At 40.6% G+C, this 21,201-nt stretch overlaps 1 protein-coding gene across 2 annotated transcripts in view; it reads right to left on the minus strand.

Moving 5' to 3' along the window:
* UBE3D (ubiquitin protein ligase E3D) overlaps positions 1–21,201 on the minus strand; it is a 232,181-nt gene that overhangs the window by 40,223 nt on the left and 170,757 nt on the right. The window contains exons 10-11 of one of the 2 annotated variants that reach the window (XR_008698030.1): positions 17,042–17,207; positions 14,469–14,561 (exon numbers count right to left, since the gene is read on the minus strand). The exons of the other annotated variant lie outside the window; for it this stretch is intronic. The gene's annotated coding sequence lies outside the window, so the exon portion shown is untranslated. Of the gene's footprint in view, positions 1–14,468; positions 14,562–17,041; positions 17,208–21,201 lie in introns of those variants that run through there. 2 annotated transcript variants of the gene reach the window in all.

A 21,201-nucleotide genomic window follows, 5' to 3' on the forward strand; every position in this document is an offset into this window, starting at 1 on the left:
TCAATACATTAGCAAATTAGCAAATTCAACAATACATTAAAGGGATCATACACCATGATCAACTGGGATTTATCCCAGGGATGCAAGGATGGTTCAATATATGCGAATCAATAAATATTATATACCACATTAACAAATTAAAGAATGAAATTATATATTCTTCTCAACAGATGCAGGAAAAGCTTCCAACAAAATCCAATGCCCATTTATAATTAAAAACTCTCAAGCAGTATAAAGGGGCAATACATCACCATAATAAGAGCCATATATGACAAACCTATGGTCTTCCCTGGTGGCTCAGTGGTACTGAACCTGTCTGCAGTGTAGGAGCCTCAGGAGACCTGGGTTTTTGATCCTTGGGTCAGGAAGATCCCCCGGAGGAGGGCATGGCAAACCACTCTAATATTCTTGCCTGAAGAATTCCAAGGACAGAGGAGCCTGGCAGGCTATAGTCCATAGGGTCACAAAGAGTCAGACATGACTGAATCGACTTAGCACACACACACGCACACCCAGGGGCATGTGGGATCTTTCCAGACCAGGAATTGAACTGGTATTCCCTGCACTGCAAGGCAGATTCTTAACCAGTGGACCACCAAGGAAGCCCAGTCCTTGTCTTTAATCATCTAAAATTATACACTAACACTTTCTCTTGTTTAAACAAGAGTTTTTTGTTCTCTGTGTATTCTTTGCAAAGTGTTTTAGGTCTCAGAAATTATTTCAGCTATCCTAAATCACTATCAGAAAGAGTAATCATTTCACATTACATTTTAAAACCAAAGTTCTTTTTAGTTTGTGATTCTAGGAATCCTTTTGGTCTACTTCCTTTTTTGTAAATATTTATACTTGAAGTGTTAGTATGCTCACCTAAATAAATACCTTTCAGTTCTTTTTTTTTTTTCAGTCTGATGAGAAAATGTGATGGCACCCTAAAAGTGTAAACTCCTTGAGTTTAAAACAACTTATTAATGGTGTGTGGCAAAGTGTTGGGTTCATGCACTAAAAGGTGTTCCTTTTAGTAAATATTTATTTACAGAATTGTGACTACCTCTGGGCTTAATAACAACAACAATAATAGAAATAATAATGAACATTTCCAGAGGGAAAGTAATAATTCACTCTGTGTTCGGCATTGTGCTAGGTTTAAAATAACTTCTTTCATGTGACTCTCATAGCAACACATTATTTCTACTTAACCAATGGGGAGATTAAACTTTGTAAAGGTTAAGTGTGCCGTTCCCAAGATCACACATCCAGTAAAGGAGAGAGCCAGATTCTGTCCCAGGGGTTATCTGTTTCCAAAGCCTACCATGCAAATTCTAATACTATCACCTCACTACCTTTTCAACTTTTCTTAAAAGCGACTGAATAACTTTTTGGCGGGAGGTGTGCTCTGCGACAAGCGAGATTTTAGTTTTCCGATCAAGGACTGAACCCACACCCACCCCGCAGCAGAAGCGTGAAGTCTGAACCGCTGGACCACCAAGGAAATCGCCAAAGCTGCTGAATACCCTTTTAATTTAACCTCACTGTTTCCTTTCACATTTCCTTGCAAGATACAAATATTTACTGATTTCCTTCCCCAACTCCCCTCCCATTTAGATCTACACCTCTGCAAAACAAATGTCAGATCTTTTTACGCCAGTATGCTCATTATTTATGGTTCTTCCCAGGGGTGTGCTGGTAAATATTTAACAATCAACTTTGGGAGTAGAGGTTGGGAGAGGAATCCTGATTTGTAGTGTTCGTCTGATTTCCAAGGCATAAATCCTGCTACCATGGATAATTTCAAGCCACCGAGATGAGGACACTGAACACAGAGCTGGAAAGAGATGTGTATAGCTCACTTTCTCTGTCTGGTGCAGGGTGCTTAGCATACTCCCATACTGACTAGTGCAAGCTGAATAAATAAACTAAAAAAATCCTCCTTCTTGGATTAACTTTGGAGGAATAACTAGGAAACATATCTGCTTTAAACACTCACATACTGTTTGATGAATTAAACTTATTTTTTGTTCATCCAGATCAGTGGTTGTCACAATGTGGTCCCCAGGCCAACAACATCAGCATCACCTGGGAACTTGTTACAAATGCAAATTCTGGGCCCCACCCCAGACTTACTGAATCAGAAAGATGGTGGTGGTTGGGGGACCGGGGGGAGGTCAGCAATCATTGTCTTAATGTTTTAATGAGACTCTAGGTGATTCTGTTTCTAATTTCAAAATCTCTCTTCCATTTCAGCACTGTGAAGGTAAAGAAATCAAGGTAGACAAAGCTAATCTTATGAGAAGAAGCCAATGTCAATTTTAATGGGGGAAAAAAGGCAGGAAATGGTCATAGGTCTAGTTAGTAAGTAAGTAAAGAAGAAAGGTCTCATTTATTTACCTCTTACCTGATTACTGCTCACATCTGAGTCATAAGAAGTGACTGTGAAACCTGTCTGCAGACAGTCTCTCTAAAACAGAGGAGAAGCTCACTGACTTTTGGAGACTCATCCCAGAAGCAATGGGATGGATCCAACTGGAAAGCCTCACTCTTTGGTGTTCAGCTGGGGGAGCTCTGCTCTTCACCTAAGTGAGTTAAAACAAGCTTCCTACCTAAATACAAGCTGGGTGTCTACGGCTTCCCTGGTGGCTCAGACGGTAAAGAATCTGGCTGCAATGTGGGGACCCACAATGTGGGTCCAATCCCTTGGAGATTGGAAGGGAATCTGGAGAAGATCCCCTGGAGAAGGGAATGGCAACCCTCTCCAGTATTCTTGCCTGGAGAATTCCATGGACAGAGGAGTCTAGCGGGCAACACTCCCATGGGGTTGCAAAGAGGCAGACACAACTGAATGACTAGCACTAACACACCCTGGGTTTACTCGGGGGTAATTTTTTTCTGCTTTCCTCAGTAGCTGATCTGTTTCAGATTCTTCCAGAGGGTTTGTTAAAATACATATTGCTGACTGCCACCCCATACCCACCCAGTTCCAGGTTCACTAGGCCCACCTATTTGCACTTGTAGCCAGTTCTCAGTGATGCTGAAGCTGTTGCACTGAGAACCACACTGCACTCTGAGAATATTGGTTCTATAATATTGTACCTACATGCTCTAAGTTCTCTCCCCCTCTGGATCCTGTTCTTGGATTGTTAAGGAGCTGTTGGATTTTATCCTCAGGCTGGCCTGATGGAGTGGTTGGTGAGGGGATGTGTGCAGTGGAACTGGCAATAGCAAAGCTTTCATTTCTATAAAACCATCACTGCAAAACAGAAACACAGTTTAATCAGAGCCATAATTGGTACATTGCACCAGGATTTTCATTTACTCTGCTACATCTCATTTTACTCTGAAGAGACATTTATTGCAGATAGTTTTTAAAGGAAAATTTTTATAATTAGAGAATGCTTTATAAGTGTAATCAATTTTGGCTGATGGGAAGGCTTTTCTAGAAATCAAAATGCACACTGGCATAAAAATACAAATACTGCAGAAACAAACATTATGCAATTGGCAAAGTATTCATCAATATTCAAATATACTATTTCCAGCATCTCATTCAGGAATGAGTTGATACTTTCTCTGTGAAGACTCACTGTTCCTATTCCTGAAATGACCCAAAGACAAGAGTCATCAGTACAGCCTATATTCATTGGGCTCCAAAGCACATGAATAACCAAATAGCAATCATTAAGTTTGCAGGTGGCATCAAGTTAAGTGAGAATTACTCCAAAGGAGAAAAAAAAAATACAGCACGACCTTGGTAATTTGGAGTAAAGGAGAGAAAATATAGCAACACTATCCAAGCAAGGTACTACACTGAAAAAGAAAACACAGATTGCAAAATAAAAGAAAGGTCAGTACTTAAGCAAGTTTGCCACTTATTCAGTAATTAATTATTGAACACCTACTATCTGCCAGGTTCTGGGATACAGCGCTAGGTAAAACCGACACTGTTTCTCACTGATGGAGCTCAGAGAGAGACAAGAGAGAGGGAGAGAGCCCTTAAACAAGTAAGCAAACAAATAAAACCTGAATTTCTAATTGTTATATGTACTTTGAAGGAAAAGAGCAGAGGAATGTGAAAAAGAACACCTTGGCTTGAGAGAAGAGGGATTATTTAGGTAGAATGGTCAGGGAAGCTTCTCTGAGGAGGTGACATTCATGAGCTGGAACATAAATGATGAGAAACAGCTGCAGGGAGGAGGCTATTCCAGACAGAGGACGGTTCCAGCCCAAGTGAACATCCTGTGGTTACTGCCTGGGCAGTAAAGGTCTAGGAACTGAGACAAGATCAGTGTGGTCTGAACACAGCAAACAAGAGAGAGGTAGCGAGAGGTGAGGAGAGGGGAAGCATCCAGGTAAACATGCATCAGCAGCACTGTAACATTTTAAAACGGAGGAATCAGGGACTTCCCTGGCGGTCCAGCGGGGGAGACTCCACCTTCCAATCCAGAGGCTGTGAATCCCATCCCTGGTTGGGGAAGGAAGGTACTACATGCTGTGGGGCATGGCCAAAATTTTTTTTTTTTTTTAAAGCAGGGGATCAGCAAACTTTCCCCACAAAGGGCCAGATATTAAATAGCTTAGAATTTTGTGGACCATAAGGTCTTTGTCCCAAGATCTCAACTCTACAGATGTAGCAAGAAAGCAGTCACAGACAATACTTAAATGATGCATGTGGCTGTGTTCCAATAAAACTTTATTTATAAAAACAGGTACTGGATGGACTTAGCCGGCAGTCCAAATTCTTTCAGTCGCCAACCCCTGAAAGACTAAAAGCAGAAATAAGACTGGACTAGAAAACATAAGCAGGAGCAGGAAATTCATCATCTGAATGACTCAGGAAACTCATTTTCTAAATGAGTCAGCACTAGTCAGACTATCACTTGATACATTTTCCTTGGGCTCCACACTTAAGTGCAATATCACATATGCATAAAGGTTCTAAACTAGTGATGATTATAGCTCTGGATAACTCTGACCAAGTGGAGAGTTTAAATGAGTTGACTTACTCAACACAACAGAGAAAAGGTAATAAAATAGTTCTCATGTGTCTGAAGTGTCACTTTTGCTGAGGATGTGTCCAGCTGTTTTCCCGGCTCACTGAGTAGAGAGACATGGAAACAAAGAGACAGGGAAAGTGAGATGTGAGGAGGAAATGGAACTCGAGGAATAGAATGGCCTGACGACGTAAAAAATTGTAAACATGCCCCCTGCTGGCTCTCCTCCCAGTTGTTGCGGCACACATGTCTATTCAGGACCATATTTTCAGGGAATATTTTCGTCCATGTGTCTTAGGTATACCACTATTTAAAGGAATGCCATCACAGGGAACTATACTCAGTAGCTTGTAACAACATAGGAAAGAATCGGAAAGAGATGTATATGCATATGTATAAGTGAATCACTGTGCTGTATGCCTGAAACTAGGACGACGTTGTAAATCAACCAGACTCCAATAAAAAAGGATGCCGTATGTATACTTGTCAAGTGAATAGTTGGCCCATAACTTAGACACTGCATCTTCCTTTTTCAAAAAGAAGCCTGCACGTGTTGATCGATCATTCTATGCCGGGTGTGCTAAATACTTTACATGGATTTTCTCATTCACCCCACATGATACTGCTATGAATCAACATTATTCTTTTCCTCATTGTACTAAAACCTGAGTCCTTGCTATCATTGTCCTCATTTCACAGAAAACCTAGACTTGAAAGTAGTAAATAACTTTCCCAATGCCCAAGAACTAGTAAATGGTAGACCCCAATTGTTTTAAAGTGAGGCAGTTTGAGGAATAGCTGTATTTACACTTCTTTTGTAAATAGCACTGAGTGATATAAATCATAAAATTTCCACCTTTCTTTGTTTGAAGCATCAAAGGTTAAGAGAATGTACTTTTGACTAGAGCCAACTTAGCTCACCCACAACTCTGTAAACATTTCCAGAAGATCAATGATTTTTATTTATTGTGTGTGTGTACGTATTGTGTGAAAAGGCTCAAATCTTGGAATAGTCTTAAGATGTAGGTTCATTTTTCTAAGCTCTGACAATATCTTTGGTAGTAATTAGGGTTTTGTTTTCTTTAAACAGGAAACAGAGTTGCTTAGTCATTTCTCTCATACTTCCAATATCTGAAATATTTGTGGGGTTTGTTTTTTACTCGGTGGGTTCTTCCTCTTGTGTCTGACCTCCTTATCTGCTTAGATATCTTTTACTCTATGATGCTCATTTCCTTCAGAAAATTGTGAGAATTCTTTGAGGCCTAGGATGAAGGTGCAGTCCTCTGAAGAGCAATGGAACTTCCTTCTGCCAAGTGGTTGGAAGGACCACCAGTTTTAAGGTCAATATAAACAAAATTCACAGCCTGCATTTTATTAGACTGCAAATCTGGGCTGCAAATCTGTGTTCAGATCAATTTGCCATTATGTCTTGTGTTTCCCTCTTTCCATCACTGCTTGATATCATGATAAATATCCTTGTGTTCACTTGGAGGAGGATATGAATTGAATATTTGTGGTTTACCTTTTCCCTTTGAGGTCCCAGCCTGATGAGTGAAGGGTCTGCTATTATATTTCCCATAGTGGGCTTGGTCTTGTTCCCCACACCTCTTAGGTCAGCTGGATCAGCCCATCAGGACTAGCAATTTTCCTTAAAGCAGGTGTGGCCTCAGGAATTTTTCTGCCTCTCTGCACCCCACCTTCACTTAATTTTGCCCATATATTTCTGTTACCTTGTTAGGTCTTTGATGGTCTTAAAAAGAGGGCTCTTATATTTTATAGTACTTTTTTCTCTAGTATTTTCCTATAGTTGTATAGCAAAGAATTAACCTTACTCAAAGGAGGGTCTGACCTTTGGTCTTGGCTCCTGGGAGGTAATCTCTAAACTCTTGGAATGTTCTGCCTGATACAAGTGTGTCTTGGTTATCTAAGTGTCTTGGGTCACACCAACAGTCCATGGTAGGGATGCAAGTCCCTGGGTATCAACCAACAGACTGTCTGCCATGTTTAAGTAACCAAGCTCTTGTAGAAATTCTGGACACCAGGGCTTGGGTGAGCTTCCTTGCTTGGCAATACTCCATGTGCATGTTGTTATATATTGGTCTGGGAGAAGTTAGCCCTACATGTGACTCAATTGGTAGAGCAAGGGAAGCTTCACATGCTTCTACTCAACTGGTAGAGCTTCAAGCTTCACACAAGCTTCCTCCCTGGACTCTGACCTTATGTCTCTTCTCATGGTGGATTCTAATCTGAGTATTTTTGCTGTAATAAACCATAACCATAACTATAATAGCTTCCATTGAGTTCGGTGAGTTCTTCTAGCAAATTATCAAACCTGTGCATATCTTGGAAGCCCCAGATTTCCAACTGGTGTTAGAAGTAAGGGTGGTCTTGGGAAATTCCCTAACTCTGCAATTGTTTTCAGTGGAAAGTTGTTGCTTTCAATAGAAAGGTAGTCATATTACCTAGCCAGCCATATGACTGGAAATGAAAAAGTCTGAAATGATGACAAATGCATTTACCTACCTTTAGTCCATATTTTCATATAAAACTGTTGACTTGAGTTAAATAACATGACTGAATTAACTTTAATCAAAATATTGGAACAGGCTTTTATGAATCAGACAGTCAAATGCTGACTACATGATTTTTGAATGAAAGAAATGTCATTATACGTGAGAATGTATAAATATGAATAAATGTAACATATGTATATATAGCTATATATTTATAAATATACCTGATTATCAAACGAGTACTAGCTTAGGACTCAAGAGATGTGGGTAATACCTGTATAATTGATTTGACTACTTTCTAGAAAGACAACTTTGGTGATTCATTCATTTCCTTGAACCTGCTTCCTCACAAATACAGTGACATAGGTCAGGGGTTCTCATTGGGGGTGATGTTGCCTATGAGAGGCCATTTTGGAAATGGAGTGGGTGATTTTTTGTTGTCATAACTTTTGAGAGTATTGACATTTAGGTAGAGTCTTGGATTTTAAATGTCCCACAAGCCATGGCACAGAACTGCTCAGAGAAAAACTGTTCCATATCCTATATGCAATTTTTGGATGTTTTACCAGACATTCATTTAGGTGAAACACCTGTTCATAATTAACTGAGCCTAGATGCAAACTCTATTTTATACATGAAAACAACATATGTTTTGCATGATTTTAATACATGTGGAATTTTCCAGATATACAACTGCTATGTAATTGAGAGAAGACTGCACGCTGTCTTGCCTGGCACTTTCCCAGCAATGCTGCTCATGTGTTTGAGTCCCTGAGACAACCCACCCACCCACCTGCAGAATTGGAATGCCATGGTGCAAGCACAGATGGCTTCACCAGGCCCTCTGCTGCTGCTGCTGCTAAGTCGCTTCAGTCGTGTCCGACTCTGTGCGACCCCATAGACGGCAGCCCACCAGGCTCCCCTGCCCCTGGGATTCTCCAGGCAAGAACACTGGAGTGGGTTGCCATTTCCTTCTCCAATGCATGAAAGTGAAAAGTGAAAGTGAAGTCGCTCAGTCGTGTCTGACTCCTAGCAACCCCATGGACTGCAGCCTACCAGGCTCCTCCATCCATGGGATTTTCCAGGCAAGAGTACTGGAGTGGGGTGCCATTGCCTTCTCCACCAGGCCCTCAGGGTGGTCCTAAACTGAGTATTTGCCTGATGAAATGGAGGTTATTATTATGATAAATTACTTCTTTCATTTCTTCACTGTATTGAAGTTAGTACATTATGGTTATTTAACATTATATATATATATATATATATATATATATATATATATATATATGTAGGTTATCATATCTACAGATTTCATTTCTGTGTGGTGTCCTGGTCTGCCTGTCAAATATTCCCCAGGCCACTTGTATACACACACACACACACACACACACATACTGCTGCTACTGCTACTGCTAAGTCACTTCAGTCGTGTCCGACTCTGTGTGACCCCGTAGACGGCAGCCCACCAGGATCCCCCGTCCCTGGGATTCTCCAGGCAAGAACACTGGAGTGGGCCGCCATGTCCTTCTCCAATGCATGAAAGTGAAAAGTGAAAGTGAAGTCACTCAGTCATGTCTGACTCTCAGCGACCCCATGGACTGCAGCCTACCAGGCTCCTCCATCCATGGGATTTTCCAGGCAAGAGTACTGGAGTGGGGTGCCATTGCACACACACATACATGCACACAAATGGGGAATGATTGGGATCCCCTTTTTTTTGAAAAGACATTCCACATTAAGAATATGCCAAGGTAAAGAATTCTCTAAACTTTTCTTTCTTCATTCCACAAATTAGCTTGGTTTGGACTCTATGTGATGAAACACTTTGGAAGTGTTTCTATATAGCTTCATAATCACTTGTTCCTTTAAGGCGTGGTCTATAACCAAGGATCATCCTCTGGTTCAGAGAAGAAAAAAGGAACCCATTAAGTCCATTTTCCAAGGTAGCCTCTGCTTAGGACCAATTGAGCATGTCTTCATTTCTGCGTAATTCACTTCAGTGAGCTTACTTCTAAGCAGTGGAATCACATGGATGAGTGATGATCAGTTGATGAGGGTCCTTCATCAAAAAGGGCTTGTCATCTAAATGGAGAGAATGTTTTAAACTTAAAAGACTGTGACATTGTGCAGGGAATGGAAGAATCTGAAGGGTGAGGTACAAGCAAAATGCTGTGGGAGAGCTTCTGTGGGGAGAACTCATTTGACCTGGGAGAAGAGCAAAGGTTTTGAGAAGTGGGAGAAGGTGTTTCAGGCACTGAATCAACAGGGACAAAGTAGAAGCTAGAAAGTGTAAGGCTGGCCATGGGAAAGTCTTGCCCATGGTCTCAGAAATTTCACATCAGTGAAATGGGGACAAGGTGAGGCTGGAAGGGTAGGTTGGTACCCGATCATGGAGGACCTTGAAAGCCAGGCTGAGAAGTCCTGACAGGACTGTGAGGCAATTCTGCAGCAAGTCATGAAGTTTTGCTGTTTAGTCACCAAGTTGTGTCCAATTCTTTGTGACCCCATGAACTGTAGCACAATAGGCTTTCCTATTCTTCACTGTCTCCCAGAGTTTGCTCAAATTCATATGCACTGAGTCAGTAATTTGAGGAGAGTGATACGATCAAAGCCCTGGTTTCGGAAAACATTCTAGCTGACCTCTGCTGGATGCACAGGTAGAGAGAAAGACACTTCTGCTCGTAGGTGGTTATACCAGCCCACATGAGACTTCCAGGTGAGGCACCCAGGTGAGGCTGGGACACAGAGCAGCAGCAGCTGGGCTGGAAGAAGAGGGCAAAGACAGACAGAGGAGGAGGATGGTGAGGGAGGACTCCGCCTGAACACCTGAGTAAGGTGACAACACTGTAGCCTGGATACCAATTACCAGGAGAGGGTTGCCCAGGAAGATGGAGGCGATAATGTGCTTGGTTTTCAGACCGATTGGATTTGAAAGACAGGTACCATATGCACATGGAGATGTCCAGCAAGCAATTAGAAGAAAGGGCTGGAGTGCTCAAAATTTTCCAGATTATTTGTCACTTCTCTACCGCCCTCTCCTCCTCCAAGAACCTCTCCTCTGTCAGGACTGAAAGGTTACCATGGTTACTGAATGTAGCACCACAGATAAGAACTCATGCTCTGGATATGATTGAGTTAGAGTCCAATCCTAGTTCTGCCTCTCTCTGGTTGTATGACATTGGGTGAGTCAGTGGATTTCTCCAAGTCTTAGCTTCCTCATCTACAAAATGGTGCTAAAAAAAAGTATCTTCAGTAAAATCATTCGACAAATAAATGAATGACTACCTGGCATATTGTAAATGCCTAAAAATGTTATCTGTTATTGAACCAGATGGCTTATCATTCCACAAACACACCTCAACTCTCTTATTTCTGGTCATTGGTCCCTGCTGCTGTTCTCTGCTTAGAATGTTCTTCTACCTGACCCTAATCCATCCACCAACAGACGTCACTCTACCTGTTCACTTTGCTTCCTACTCAAGATTTTGAAATCTTATTTCTCCTTGACTATAAGAGCTGGGGTTGGAATTTGGAATAAACTCGACTGGAAGAGTTTGCACACTCACTGTGACGATTAAAGAGTCTTGGCTGGCTCACAAGAGGCAATGCAGACTTTGTTCTCTTACAGAAAATACTCTGACTCTGTGAGGCTTTCCTAATATGTGTTACTAGAAGGATTATGTATCAAGCATCTCACCAAACACAGGCTTTATTGAGCATAAAAAGGACAAAAATGAAATCTTGGGAAGCCCAAACAAGTTTGGTGTTGTCTAATGTTTGCTATGCTTCAATCTTTGTGGAGAGTCGAGTACTTTTTCCTCGGCACTTCTGTTGCGGATTCCTCTTTGGCAGCATTTTCCCAGGTAGAAAGTGCTACCAGCCAGTTCTTTCCTGCTACCTTCCGCCCACGCTTTGTTTTGGCAAATATAACTTGCCCGGGAGCTTCAGAAATGCTGCTCTGCACAGCCCTCATGCCAAAGTGGAAGAGACTATTCTCTGTAAAATTAAGATAAGCGTTCAGAAGAGCCAATCTGCTTCCAAATATGATTTTAACAAAATTTTTAAGTCAACTGAAACAGTAGCTCAATGTCATTCTTTGGGTTTCTACTTTTTACAGTATCTTTCTTTTGTTTTCGAACAGTTCCTGTAGCGATATAATGAAAATAACCTTTATTTTTTTTCCAGCTGCAAAGAGAGAACCATAAATTATTCCTTACCCTAGTTTCCTTTCAGTACACACAAAAGCCAGTGCTTGCTCTGCCCCAATAAATCAAAGCTTCAAAAAGGGCAAGGAAGCTAATCAGAGAACGCAGCTTCCACTAACTAGACAATGAAATCCTGTGTCTGTCATCTTTGGAATTAATAAGAGATAAAGTGCCACTTTACACAAAGTTTCCAAACCAGGTCAGGAAAGAGTCAGGACATAGAATGGATTTGCAAACCTGGTCATTATAGTCATCTAAAAGCATATGATTCAATCAAGATTGGATTTTCATCTGCATTTCACAGCCATGGGTTAATGTCTTCAAATGCATTTCTGATAGAATCAAAGATTTAATCATTGTACTTCTGAAAAATATATTTTCAAAAGAGAAATATTTTTGAGCTGGTAAGGAGAATGTTTCTAAGAGAAACTGATATTGAAAACAGCCCTGAAGGATGTAGGAGCTTTCAACAGAGATGCACATTTTGTAAAAATGGATTGACTCAAACTACAGGATTGTGCCCAATTGATTCAACTTTACTAGTTTTCCATATTAATGTCCTCAAGAGCGTAATTAATGATGACAACACTTAATAAATGCCCTCTAACACTTAATAAATACCCTCTCTGTACGAGATACCATGCTGAGCACAGGGTTAAGGAGATTGATGAAACACCTGGCCTGCCCTCAAGGGACTTGTAGCCTTCAAAAGGTTCGAACTCCAGTTTAACTTTATTACACAAAATGAAACAGAAAAATCATTATAAATTGATTTTGACATTCAGTTGGAAGCTCTACATGAAATTTTTGCTTCACAGCAATTTTCTCTGAAAATAAAATCAAATGACCTAAGATAACAAGAAGATGGTTCTTCTTTTTAAATTTTCATACTCTTTTAATTTAAAAAAGTATATTAATAAATCTGTGTAACATTATATATGATGAAGGTGTGCAATGTGTTACTTTGATACATTTATATCTAATATTGCCAATGAAGTAGTATCACCTTACACAATTAGTACAATATTATTATCTATATTCATTATACTGTGCATTAGATCTCTATGGCTTATTTACTACTTGTTTATAAGTTTGCACCCTTAAACAACAACAATCCTATTACCCCAGTACCCAGTCCCTAGTGACCACCATTTAACTCTCTGTGTTTTATAGGTTTGACATTTTTACATTTCACATATAAGTGATATCAAACAGTACTTGTCTTTCTTGAAGACAGCTTTTCTAGGATAGAATATAATTGCAAAAATCAGCTGAATTCAATAAATTTTCACCATAGCCATAGCCACAAAATTAGTAATTCTATATAACTGCTTGAAACTTAAACTAGAAAGAAAAAAATTGGTTAATGCGTATAACATTTTAGTAAGGGTATGCTATGCTAAGTGGCAACCCACTCCAGTACTCTTGCCTGGAAAATCCCATGGACGGAGGAGCGAGGTAGGCTACAGTCCATGGGGTCTCTAAGAGTCAGACACGACTGAGAGACTTCACTTTCACTTTTCACTTTTCACTCTTGTGCATTGGAGAGGGAAATGGCAACCCACTCCAGTGTTCTTGCCTGGAGAATCCCAGGGACGGGGGAGCCTGGTGGGCTGCCGTCTATGGGGTTGCACAGAGTCGGACACGACTGAAGTGACTTAGTAAGGGTAGAATACTCAAAAATATGTAACTGTATCGGAGTCCCAGCTTCAAACAGTGCCATCACATGCGACCAAGAAACTTTCTGGAAGAAATTCATTTCAAAAACAAAATTCTGCACATGGGCTTGGCTCAAAAGTGGCATTTTAGTGTGTGGTACTCAAAATTTGTTTTAAGTCTAGCCACGGCATGGGGACTTTAAATGTTTAAAATTGATAATCAGTTTTCACTAAGTACAAACTATAGTCACTGGGGTGCAGGGAAACACTGCTTTGGGATTTATGTCACAAACTGAAACACAAAATAGAGAGATTCAACTTTTCCTCTTTCTGTAGGAGAATGGCTTATCCAAATTTCCAAGATAACTGCACCCTTTTGTTGCAATGGGGGACATCCAGGAGGAAGAGACACTATACTCACACACAACAGCCCCACCATGGATACCTTGGCAATGGAGATTATCCAACTGATGCTGGATAAAACAAAATGAAAATGCAGATGCCACAGGGAAGGTGACAGACTGTAGGGGATACACATGAACACCCCTTAGATAGAATTCTGCTGGGAGCTGCAGAATTGTCAGTAGCAGGTGAGGATAAGAACCAGAGAATTATGGTTTACTCCTCCTCATCTGACCCCATTTGTCTACTTCCCTATGCTGACGTTGATACAGTAGACTATACAAATATGAAAGTGTGCGTGTTCGTCACTCAGTCATATCCAACTCTTTGCAACCCCATGGACTGTAGCCCGCCAGGCTCCTCCATCCATAGAACTCTCCAGGCAAGAAAACTGGAGTGGATAGCCATTCCCTTCTCCAGAGGATCTTACTGACCCAGGAACTAAACCCAGGTCTCCTGCATTGCAGGCAGTTTCTTTATCATTTGAGCCACCAGGGTTACATTACTCAAATATTAGGTCTTACTTCATTTCAAGAATACATTGAATTATTTTCTAAGAAGAAAAGGGCTCACTTATCTGAAAGTTAGTAATATATTCAACAACTTCTTTCCCATCTTAACTTCTGGTTAAATATTTTATACTGCTGGAGCCCTATAGCTTGATGCTGAACATACGGGAGGGAGAAAAATACCCAAGAGAATTAAGAATATAACAGAATGGCTTGCTCACCATGAAGACTTCACCTTGTTCTCCTGAGAACAGTGACACTGAGCAGCAAAAAAGAACTCCTGGTACTTCTGGAAATTATATAAAAGACACATTGAACTGGTTAGAAACTTCTGGGTTGGCTTCCTTTCCTCTCAAAGATTATTGCAAAAGTTTTTCTGCTCGCAAGAGAATACTGAAAAAGAACTCATTGTAAAAGGTCTATGTGAAAGTGCTGAGAATAGGTTATCCTGCACCGTGGTAGATCAGAGCTGACTGCACATGGAAAAGTATGTATCCTACTGTACTTTTAATGGCCTGCAAAAATAATTAACAGTAGAAAAGGAAAAAGCACTGACAAAATTTTTATGGTCGAGATGTCCTTTGACAGTTTTTTGGGAATTGGAAAGCCACTTCTTGTTTTGTAACAATAGATCATCCTTTTCTTCTCAATCTACTGGGTGTTTTGCTACCAGATTAATTTTCCTAATGTATCACCTTCATCATATCATTCTCCTGTTTAAAATTTCAGAAAATAAATTTCATAAGCAATGGGAAGGAGGAGTGGCAAAGAATAGCTAACTCATGGAATAATAATTATAGCTAAAATGTATGGTTCACAAGGCAATATTCTAAACACTACGAATGTGTTAACCCATGTAATACTCAAAAATTTCTGACATAGATACTAATTTTTGTACCTCATTTTAAAGATGAGGTTACAGGGACTTCCCTGGCAGTCCAGTGGTTAAGACTCCAAGCTCCCAGTGCAGGCGGCATGGGTGCCATCTCTGGTAGGGGATCTAAGATTTCCCATGGGGCACAGAAAAAATACATATAAGGCTAAAGATGGTCAAAAAATCACATGAAAAGATGTTCAACATAGCTAATTTTTTAGAGAAATGCAAATCAAAACTACAATATCACCTCATACCAGTCAGAATGGCCATCATCAAAAAGTCTACAAACAATAAATGCTGGAAAAGATGTGGAGAAATGGGAACCCTCCTACGCTGTTGGTGGGAATGTATATTGGTGAAGCCACTACAGAAAACATTGTGGAGGTTCCTTAAAATACTAAAAATAGAACTACTAAATGATCCAGCAATCCCGTTCCTGGGCATATATTTGGAGAAAACCAAAATCAAAAAGAAATACACACACCAGTGTTCACTGCAGTGCTATTTACAATAGCCAGGACACGGGAGCAATCTGAATGTCCATCTACAGGGGGATGGATAAACAGGACGTGATACATATATAAAACAGAAGAGTACTCAGCCATAAAAAGAACACCATGTCATCTGCAGCAACATGGATGTACCTAGAGAGTGTCATACTAAGTGAAGAAAGTCAGAGAAAGAAAAATATCATATGATATTGGTTATATGCTGAATCTTCAAAGGCTACAAATGAACTTAACCTACCAAACAGAAAGAGAGTTACAGATGAAGAAAACAAACTTATGGTTACTGAGTGGAACAAGGGGAGGGATAAACTGGAATTGGGGTTGACGCATACATACTGCTATATACAAAATAGATAATCAAGGACCTACTATATAGTACAAGTAACTCTACTTAATACTCCAAAATGGCTTATACGGGAAAGAATCTAAAAAAGAGTGGATATATGTAAATGTATAACTGATTCACTTTCTTGTACACCTGAAACTAACACAACATTGTAAATCAACTATACTCCAAATTTGAAACAAAACAAATAAAAACTAAAGATGAAGTTAGTAACTTGCTCATGATTTCACCAGAGAAGGCAATGGCACCCCACTCCAGTACTCTTGCCTGGAAAATCCCATGGACGGAGGAGCCTGGTGGGCTGCAGTCAATGGGGTCGCTAAGAGTCGGACACGACTGAGTGACTTCACTTTCACTTTTCACTTTCATGCATTGGAGGAGGAAATGGCAATCCACTCCAGTGTTCTTGCCTGGAGAATCCCAGGGACGGGGGAGCCTGGTGGGCTGCTGTCTCTGGGGTCGCACAGAGTCGGACACGACTGAAGCGACTTAGCAGCAGCAGCATGATTTCACAGGGGACATTTCAACCAGGCAGTCAGACTCTCGTGCCCTTTCTCTATTAAACACTGCCGCTGAACCCCAGGGCTCAAAAGACCTTCAGAGGCACAAAAGAAAAATGTGTCCCTAAATCATGCTGTGCTCAGTCCTAAAAAGTCAGAGGGAAGATTCTCTGGTTGTATGATGGCATTCAGTGCTTTCTAATAATACAATCTAACAAGAACTCTTTTTCTGTCTTATTCACTCCCCCATCTCAACTCCTCCAATCTAGCCAAATGTTCTTACCACCCTGAAATGCTCTTCTTCTTGGGTGTCTTCATCTTCCTGTCTTCACAACTCTTAATGATCACTTACCCCCCCATCAAAGCCTGCCTCATCGAACAAGCACAAAATTCTCTTGCCTGGAGAATCCCAGGGACGGGGGAGCCTGGTGGGCTGCTGTCTATGGGGTCTTAGCCATGTGCGTTGCGAGGGGCCTCTCTGGACTCCTGTGGTATAGCCACTGTGGTCTATACCAGTGATTTGGTATCATCACTTACCGGTCTGTGGGGCTCTCTTCTCAGGTGCTTTTTCTCTCCTCCCATTCTAAATGTTAATCCTTTCAAAATAAGGTCTCAGGACAGTATGCACTCAAAGAGACTCTGTTGATTGTGAAATACAACCATCAAATGTGCCCCAGGCAGCAGACGTTATGGAGAAGAAATCCTTGGTTTGACAGAACAAAGCAAAGGAACACATAAATACAAGTGTTTTCTAAAATTGCCTTGAACAATTATCACAGGGTTGAAAAGATACATAGGGAATGTGTTTTATTGATCAAGTCTCTTTTTTTTTTCTCTAGTGATTTCTAACACATATATCTTCAATTTGCTTGTGATTTCTTTACAAAAATTTAGAAATACATTTCAACTTATTTTTGTTAAAATAAAACAGCATACCCTGCTATGCTAGATGAGAAAGAACCTTGGCCAGTTTTTCTTTTATCTTGACATTGCTTCTCAGATTTAATTGAATTAGAATGTGGAAATTTAATTCAATCCCTTTGTTACTTTAGGTACATTATTTCAAGAAATCTCTCTTAACATTTGCACTAAACTTTGTAATCATATGAACAAGTGAGAGGATTTATAGTGCCCTTTGTCAAGTTTATTATTCAGAATATTTGTAGGGGTTGGGGAGGAGCTGCAAATGAGTAACTTTTTTCCAAAAGTTGAAGTGGATGGTATACCTTCTGAGCCCAATATGTACTACTGTGTATGTGTGCATGCTAAGTCGCTTCAGTCATGTCTGACTCTTTGCGACCATATGGACTGTAGCCTACCAAGCTCCTCTTGTCTATGGGATTTTCTAGGCAAGAATACTGGAGTGGGTTGCCATGCCCTCCTCCAGGGGATCTTCCCAACCCAGGGATCAACCCTGCGTCTCCTGTGGTTCCTGTATTGTAGGCGGGTCTTTACTGCTGAGCCACCAGGGAAGCCCAACATGGGCTCTATGTGGAGCATAAAACTAATGGTGACTGATTTTGTACTGTCACCATCATATGAAGAGAAAGCTTCATGTGAAGAGGCCACGCCAGTTTCCAACCCTAAGTCTTGATTCTGGAAGGGAATATATGTAAGAGTAACCAAGGCAGGTGCTTTCGGCTCATTTTCCTGGAAACGGTACTCCTTAGGGAGAAATGAGAGGGTGGTGGTGGTGGGAAGCATAAAGGGAAATACAGGTCAGAGATCTGTGTCCTGTTTCCAAACACTGGTTTCCTAAGACTCAATGGAGAAATAGAGATTCCATTATTATATCAGCACTTACAGAACGTTTTGTTTCTGTAATTCCTTTCCCCGCTTAAGTCTGCAGAAAGCCTGCCCTGGCCTCCTGAAGCCGGGGAGGGTTCTGGGCAAAGGGTAACAAGTCTGCTTTTCTTGAAAAACTTTTAGAAAAGGTCCAGCCAGAGACTGCAGTAGCTAGGTAGTTTACTCCTGCAATGGTTTTCAATTAGGTTACTCATTTATGGTATTCCCGATTTGGGTCTTTTTAGTAGATGTATTGAAATCTGCATCCAAAATACTGAAAGAGTGTATATAAACAAATTTTGGCCATAAAGAGTCTTCTCATCTTTTTTTTTTTTTTTTTGGCCTCCAAAACAAGTAATAAAATAGCAGGAAGAAGTTTTAATCTATGAAATGTTAAGAGATCAAATAAAAATATTAAAGGTTGTGGAAGGTCACAGATTACCTCACAAGGCAGAAAGGGGACAGAAATCCTGCACTCTAATTGTACCTTGTAGTCCAAGGACCCTAGAATAAATGTGAAGCCTTGAAAATGGGTTTCTTAATTTATCTATAACAGGATTGAGAACAAATTTGTTTTGTCTATTTCCCAATAAAAATGGACTCATTTTTTAAATAAAGAAAATAGTATAGTTTGGATGCTTTTAAACATGTATTGATCAAGTATTTCTCTTGTCATTCTTCTTAAAACTAGAGAAATTATCTCTTAAAATAACTTATTTCCATCTAAGTCCCCGCAACTTTTTCTCCCAGATTAAGGAATGGTGAGCTCCAGTCAACAGATAAAAGCTTGAAGTATCTCAACAGGCAAACAAAGAGAAATTTTTATATAAAGTCACACTGACTGTTGTTGAGTATTAAGATTATATTTAAGAATGCATATAATGGTTTAGAAAAAAGCAAGAGAGTTCCAAAAAAAACATCTATTTCTGCTTTATTGACTATGCCAAAGCCTTTGACTGTGTGGATCACAACAAACTGTGGAAAATTCTGAAAGAGATGGGAATAGCTGACCACCTGACCTGCCTCTTGAGAAACCTATATGCAGGTCAGGAAGCGATAGTTAGAACTGGACATGGAACAACAGACTGGTTCCAAATAGGAAAAGGAGTATGTCAAGGCTGTATATTGTCACCCTGCTTATTTAACTTATATGCAGAGTACATCATGAGAAATGCTGGGCTGGATAAAGCACAAGCTGGAATCAAGATTGCCGGGAGAAATATCAATAACCTCAGATATGCAGATGACACCACTCTTATGGCAGAAAGTGAAGAGGAACTAAAAAGCCTCTTGATGAAAGTGAAAGAGGAGAGTGAAAAAGTTGGCTTAAAGCTCAACATTCAGAAAACAAAGATCATGGCATCCGGTCCCACCACTTCATGGCAATAGATGGGGAAAAAGTGGAAACAGCGTCAGACTTTTTTGTGGGGGGCTCCAAAATCACTGCAGATGGTGACTGCAGCCATGAAATTAAAAGATGCTTACTCCTTGGAAGGAAAGTTATGGCCAACCTAGATAGCATATTCAAAAGCAGAGACATTACTTTGCCAACAAAGGTCCGTCTAGTCAAGGCTATGGTTTTTCCAGTGGTCATGTATGGATGTGAGAGTTGGACCATAAAGAAAGCTGAGCACCGAAGAATTGATGCTTTTGAACTGTGGTGCTTGAGAAGACTCTTAAGAGTCTCTTGGACTGCAAGGAGATCCAACCAGTCCATCCTAAACGAAATCAGTCCTGGGTGTTCATTGGAAGGACTGATGCTGAAGCTGAAACTCCAATACTTTGGCCACCTCATGCGAAGAGTTGACTCATTGGAAAAGACTCTGATGCTGGGAGGGATTGGGGGCAGGAGAGAAGGAGACAACAGAGGATGAGATGGCTGGATGGCATCACTGACTCGATGGACATGAGTTTGAGTGAACTCCGGGAATTGGTAATGGACAGGGAGGCCTGACGTGCTGCAATTCATGGAGTCGCAAAGAGTCGGACACGACTGAGTGACTGAACTGAACTGATAATAGTTTAGATAAGCAATTAATGGTAACCCTGCCTCTGATTTGTAAGATAAATGTTAACGCTTTTCTAACTGCAGAATAAGATGTACCACTCATCCCCACATCCTGAAAACCAACAAAACACGAACCCAATTAATCTTTGTTATACACTAAGAACAAAAACAAATGTTCCAGGGTCACCAACTAGCCTGGCTTTATCTATCAGGGAAAACCATTTAACCTTGTCAGCACTTTGTACTACAAGGGCTTACTGATGGGTTTAATTACCAAAGTGGTTACTACAAACCCAATTATATCTGGGTTCTAGTCAGTTCTTCTATAATCAATGGAATCAAACAAGCTTTGCTAATATCCAGGTGTATCCTTGTTTAGCCAAGCCACTTTTGGCAAAAGATATATGGTTGTGGTTTCTACTCCATCTGCTGGCATTTAACAATGCATCTCCACAGTCAGTCCTAATACAGTGGAAACCTTTTGTACATTTTAGGCTCAGCTTGCACCTCCCTTCACTCTCCCTTTATCCAGTTTTTTCTTATTGTACTTATTTTTAAAAATTATACTGCTGTATAGTATAACATGTGCATACGTGCTAAGTCACTTCAGTCATGTCTGACTCTGTGACCCTATGGACTGTGGCCTGCCAGGCTCCTCTATCCATGGGATTTCCCAGGCAAGAATACTGGAATGGGTTGCCATTTCCTTCTCCAGCGGATCTTCCTGACCCAGGGATCAAACCTGAGTCTCTTACATCTCCTGCATTGGCAGGTGGGTTCTTTACCACTAGCACCACCTGGGAAGTGCCATAACATAACATAACATAACATTAGTATTTTATAGTAACATATAGTACTTTTTTCAGAGAAGGCAATGGCAACCCACTCCAGTACTCTTGCCTGG

The sequence above is a fragment of the Bubalus kerabau genome, chromosome 9, assembly GCF_029407905.1.
Source record: "Bubalus kerabau isolate K-KA32 ecotype Philippines breed swamp buffalo chromosome 9, PCC_UOA_SB_1v2, whole genome shotgun sequence".
Classification (NCBI taxonomy): domain Eukaryota; kingdom Metazoa; phylum Chordata; class Mammalia; order Artiodactyla; family Bovidae; genus Bubalus; species Bubalus kerabau.